Source organism: Canis lupus, chromosome 15 (genome assembly GCF_048164855.1).
Source record: "Canis lupus baileyi chromosome 15, mCanLup2.hap1, whole genome shotgun sequence".
Classification (NCBI taxonomy): domain Eukaryota; kingdom Metazoa; phylum Chordata; class Mammalia; order Carnivora; family Canidae; genus Canis; species Canis lupus.
This window is the reverse complement of record NC_132852.1, coordinates 16,700,103-16,706,190: the sequence shown is the minus strand read 5'-3', so window position 1 is coordinate 16,706,190 and position 6,088 is coordinate 16,700,103.

Here is a 6,088-nt window from a genome sequence, read left to right as displayed (position 1 = left end):
ATGAATAACCTGAGGGAAGATCTGTAAGGAAATTTTAGCTACATTTACTTCCAAGTTTATTCACTTTTGTACCATTTGAATATTTTCGGTAAATTTGTATTATTTGTTTTCAATGACAAACACAGTTAAAGGAAACTAAACATATCAAAACCTCAAAAGCCTCAGGAAAATTGTCCTCGTATTTGATTAAGGGCTCTGGATTCTACCAAAGGAAAAATACTAAAAGTAGAACAGCTTTAAACTCATCAAAATGGGGGATCCCTGGGTGGCTCAGCGGTTTAGAACCTGCCTTCAGCCCAGGGCGTGATCCTGGAGACCCGGGATCAAGTCCCACATCAGGCTCCCTGCATCTCCCTCCACCTATGTCTCTGCCTCTCTCTCTCTCTCTCTCTTTCTCTCTCTGTCTGTGTGTCTCTCATGAATAAATAAATAAAATCTTAAAAAAAATAAACTGATCAGCCTCAGATCAGAGATTATGAATAGATCATGACTAAATCTCCCGAGCAGAGTAGCAGATATAGCACAGTGGAAAGAGCAAAGAACAGATGGATGAGGCTTTTAAGATGCTTTCAGCTGCCAGTAGGAGAAAACTCTCGTCAACCATGGCTCAAGGAAGCCCACCAAAAAAACTGGTTCTGAGAATGGCGCCATAAATCACCAACGTCATTAGAGATGCCAGATTTTTTTTTCTTTTTTGTTCACACATTGTCAGAGTGTTATGGGCTGTTTCCTGGTGGTCTCCACATGGCATCCTCAGCACCAACCATTTTTCCCTCAAATAACTACATTCAAGGCAAAAAGAAGGTACTCACTCTTTCATTTTCCCTCTCATCAAGGAATAAAATAGTTTCCAGAAGCTTCTCAAGCTGACCAGCTGAGTCTCATTGGCTAGAACTAGCTTAAAAGTCCTTCCCTCAGCGACTTACCAGCAAAGGGGACATAAAGGTTATCCTGCATTATAATCATAGTACATCCCGGGTGGTCATAAGGTATCAAACCCAAAAAAGGGGTCATTAGAACCTCTGATCTATACCTGGTCGGTCAGAAGCACTGGTGACAGCTTGGACTCATGACTCGTGTCTGAAGTAGAGGAGTGGGGGAAAACAGTCTTGTAGGACTGAACCCTTAAACTATGGGCTCTGACCCTATCTCCTAGTAAATGGTGTTGGAACTCAGTTTAATTGTAGGACACCCAGCTGGTGTTGGAGAATTGCTTGGTAGTACAGGAACTACAATGACCACCACCACCACCACCACCACACATCAACATCAGTTCTAGCAACTTTGGGGGGTTAATTTTAAAAAAATATACGGAACTCCTATAACATAATAACAAAACAAAAAGCAACTCACCCAGCCATGCACACATGCAAAAAGCTAATTACTTGATTTAAATATAAGCTAAGGAAAAAAATGGGCTAGGACTTGTATAGATATATACTTTTAAATCTGCAAAGTGTATGTGAGATATTTCACTCAGCCACATTTACAGAGATATGGGATTTCCTTGTATTTCGGGGTTGTTTGATAGCATCCACAAGTATAATTTTCTCCAAGTCATCCAAGTCAAAAAGTGATACCTGGGCTTGGAGTATAGAGCTTGCTCCATGAAGGCCCAATGAGCCTTTCCCATACTTTTCTGCACAGAAGAATGCTTTCTGGTGTTTACAAGTTGGAGAGTAATGCCGCCCAAGCAGCTTAGCCATGCTGCAGTGGAGTATGTCCTGAAAGGATCAACCTAGGGTACAATAACATTTTGCTCAGGATTTTTTTTAAATTTAATATGATTTGTATTTTTCTGCTAAGCATGCCTACACACTGGGTATAGGAGAACAGAGAGGAAAGAAAGGATAACAAAAGCAGATAATAAGAGAAACAAGAGATGGAAGGTGGAGGATGTACTGTGTAACTGGTGGATCTGTCCTTAAAGCTTGAGGTGGACCCAATGGCACCCCCTGGAATTTGTTCAAAACATACTGTGTTAAGATTTTTGTTGTTGTTGTTGTTTTACTGTGTTAAGATTAACAGAAAATTCAGCTTCCTACCCCTAGACCATCCTGTAAGTACCTCCTCCCCTTAAAAGATTCTGCTGATGTGTTCAGAAATCTCCAGCTGTCTCCTAATGAGTGTGGGGGTACGGGCGAGGGGCAGTTATGCCTGTCCCACTCTCTTCTGGGCTAGGTTTGCACATTAAGGCCAGAAAATGCCAGATGAGCCACCAGAGAGAGGTTACATCAGAGGTTGCAGAATCACTAAGCGGCCAAGCTGGGAAGTTGGAACTGTTATCAGGGAAGTCTAGAGGGACCCTCTGTTTCTTACCACTGCTTAGGTAACAAGGTTTCTCTGAGGAAGGACGATCTCACTTGACCCAGTGTTTATCCCAGTTAAGATTGCTTTATACCAAAACAACCTGAGCAGAAGAACAGCTTTTCAAATCTCCTTGCACTGAAGGATTATCTTCAGTAAACAAGTAGAGCCGAAGCAAAGGCTCTGACCCAAGAGCCTCCAAAGTCACACGACTAATGCCAAGCCCCTTCTATGCAAGATTTGCACAGATTCTTGCACCAGCAATAGTGGGCCTTAAGGCTACATCCTCTGTAGACTCTTTCTGGGTGGGCACTTATACTGTTTAAGATTTTGAACTCTTCCTATCCAAGAGTGCTTGGCCAATGATAAAAGCCAGCTAACTCATCCTAAGGAGGAAGTGTATTTAGGAAGGCTCTAAGTTTCAAGGTTAGTCAGGAGAGGCCAGGGATTAGATCTCCTTGTAGTTGAAGCTGACCTACCCCTTGAAGCAGCATGCTTTAGCTAAGAAAAGGATGTAGGACAGCCATGCAAGCAGAACCACACTTAAATTCAGATGGAAATGTGAAAGAGCCAGGCATGTGGGTGAAGCCACAAGCAGTTCTGGGTGGCTAGAGTTCGTGGTGTGTTCATTCACTTAGTTCCTTAATCATTCAATCCACAAATATTTTGTGACTACTGTGCGTTGGAAGTGAAGCAAAAGAAGAAAGAGCAATCTCTCTCTCTCTCTCTCTCTCTCTCTCTCTCTCTCTCTCATACACACACACACACACACACACACACTCCAGATTGTAAACTAAGTAAGGTCTTTAGAGGGGACCTGGCACTCTTTGGATCATTGCTAAAGGAATACGAGCATATTTTTGGAATATTTACTGCAGAGTTGGAGGGGGTTAGAGGAAATTTTGGAGCATCCCAATTCTCTTTTGTCTGTGGTCTCTCCCAGAAACAATGAAATTTCTGGGTGATAAAGATATATTTTCATTAAATTGAATGTGCCTTCTTCTTTTCTACATCTGCTGCTACAACTTCAGTCTAACATTTACTGTTATATTTGCAAATGTTATAGAGAACATGCAGTCAGCAGGATGTTAACAAGCCAAATGATAAGCACTTCTATCATAAAATTGGCTTAGGGAATGCCTCAATCATAAAAGGTTAAATACCTTTCTTTAAAGTAGGACATCCTAGCTTTGTAATATCCTGATTACCAATGTGTAATTTTTTCTGAGGAGGATATGGCAGGAGCCCTTTTAATGGGATTTTATCTTGTAAGACCGATGAGGAACACCAATCAGTACCTTGGATGCACACAGTAATAGTGGAGACAAGTTTGAAAGATGGAGTGGAGACAGAGTGAAGGAAAGTTTTGAATTCATTTTATTAGATGCCCGGCAGTCACCAGAAGAATTTGCACTGGGAGTGGCTGACTTACCACTACCTTGTCCTGTGGGTTGGGTTCCAAAGGAAAATTCTGCATCTCTGAAGAAGTGACAAAAGCATCCCATGAAAGAAAGAGCCAGCCAGCCAGCATTATGTCTCCAAGGCCCAGAGGCCAGATCACACCCGTGCTGTGCTGGTCAAATGTAGCCGTCTCTGCCCTTGAAGTTCCTTCTTTCCTCTGTGTTCTGAACTCCTGAGATTCTAGAGGTGCTCAGCCAGCCAGTGGGAGAGCAGACGGAGTGAGGAGGGAGACAACAAGCCAACACCATCATCCCCTTCAGTGGGATCTACCAGCAGATGGAAGCAGACCCCAGCTGGGGAAGCAGAAAAGCCTAACTGAGCAAGAGTTTGTTATTACTATTGGGCTAGAGGTTTATAATGATGAGGTTGGACAACTCTTCGTAGTATCTATGAGTGTTGGAAAATCTCTATAATAAATAAGCCTGAGGTTTTATCCAAATGGAAGAATTTTCTTTAAAAAATCTTTAAAAGATCTTAAAAAAGATCTTTGAGAGGATGAAAGAATAAGAATTTCCTGTTTGTACCTTCCTGAGTCCAGCTTGTTCAATAGGCCAGTTCTACATGTCTCAATTGGTGAATATGACCACTGGGCTTGTCCAGCTCCCCTCTTTGGGAAACACCATTCTATTTATATGGTTCTAGTGGGTGCTGCCAACCACAGGACCCCACTGCCATGGCCATAGCGCTGATATATACCCTCAAACCAGGCCAATCAGAAGACTTTCCTGAGGTTTTAAAAATTGTTTTAAAAATTGGGATTGTTGACCTGAACAGGGAGCCTAAGAGATCCAGGCACCCCTGCTTCCAGCAGTACAAACCAAGAACACTAACTAACATAGAGAGAGGAGTAGGTATGAGGTGTGGTGGTATTTGAGCTCCTGGTCCTAGTTCTCCTTGACAGCTAGTTATATCCCTGCCCTTTTCCCGTTTTGGTAATAGATCATAAATATTCTCCCTTTTTGCCTAAACAACTTTGAGCTTCTGGCACTTGCAACCAAGTGCTCGCTAAGATGAAATGATATCTTGTCAAGGGGCCAAAAAGATACCTGTGTGAAAGCTGCCGAGTAAAACAAAGAGCAGCCTCTGACATCCAGAAGCTGGCCCGGCACTCACAGCTAGGCCATATTGTTCTCTTACTGGACAGAAACAGCCTCACAGACTATCAACTTCAGACAAGGTGATGCTGACACTATAAAATGAGACAAAGCATGACCACTTCCTAATTTTGCATAAGCACAGACAAAAATAAATTCACTGTGACACCCTCAAAATACCATAAACACTCTTCTCTTGCCTAAGCTGATGGCCACCTCTTTACCAATTATTACTTTATCCTGGTTCTAGTCTCTTCTCCCTATAAATATATTTATTGAGATAATCAGTCACATAATTTCCCCCTTTCAAACAGCATGAAATGTAGAAGGAAACTGCTTCCATCTGCCCTCCCCCAAATCACCAAAGAAAACCCAATTTTCAAGCGCCTTCTTAGTGAGACACCCCTAAGGTCTCCATACTGTGTATCCTCCTTCATTTCAGTAATAAAACAAACTTGTTCTTTGACTGGAAGACATTAACACTGTTTAAAAAAAAAAAAAAATGTTGGCTTTCTATGCAGCCATTTGTCTCCCAGAATGCCTGGAAGAGACTATTTTTAAAACTAAAATGGTTGGAACCTTGCAGAAGTGCTTAAAGAAACCAATTGAGCTAGATCTACCTTAATTTTTAAATACCTTGGAAGGTGTAGTGGATGCTGTGGTGAACCGCTGAGCTCTCCCCTTCGGGACCCAAGCACCTATTCCTCTACTTGCCCAGAGTGTTCACGCTTCACAACTGAGATCCTCCTTTGGAATTGTTTTTGGGCAAAGCTTTTTGCTGAAGGGCAGACTTCCTCCCTGGGACTGCCTAGATCCAATATTGGTTGGCTGAGATGAGATTGGGGCAGTCCGGCCCCTTTTTGGCATCAACTCTGTAGGGCCATTCCCCATGGGGTCTGCTAAGGTCTCTGCTGCAACCTGCAATTGCATTGCAGATCATCATTCTCCCTCTTCCCAATCCAGTTTATTTCACTCCCTCATAAATCAGAGCACTCCCCAAAACCTGCTGCATGTACCCCTCCATCTTAGGTTCTATTTCCTGGAGAACTGACTTAAGAGAGCTAAGAGTTCAAAACTGGCTACCCAGCAATTCTCATAAAGAACCAGAAAAGTTCCATCATTGAAAAGTCCCATAACTTGCCCAATATGTACAATAGGTGGTTTGCTGAACAGGTTGGGGAGGGGCAAAGTCACATGACAGGACAGTTTCTCCCATGCACAGAAAG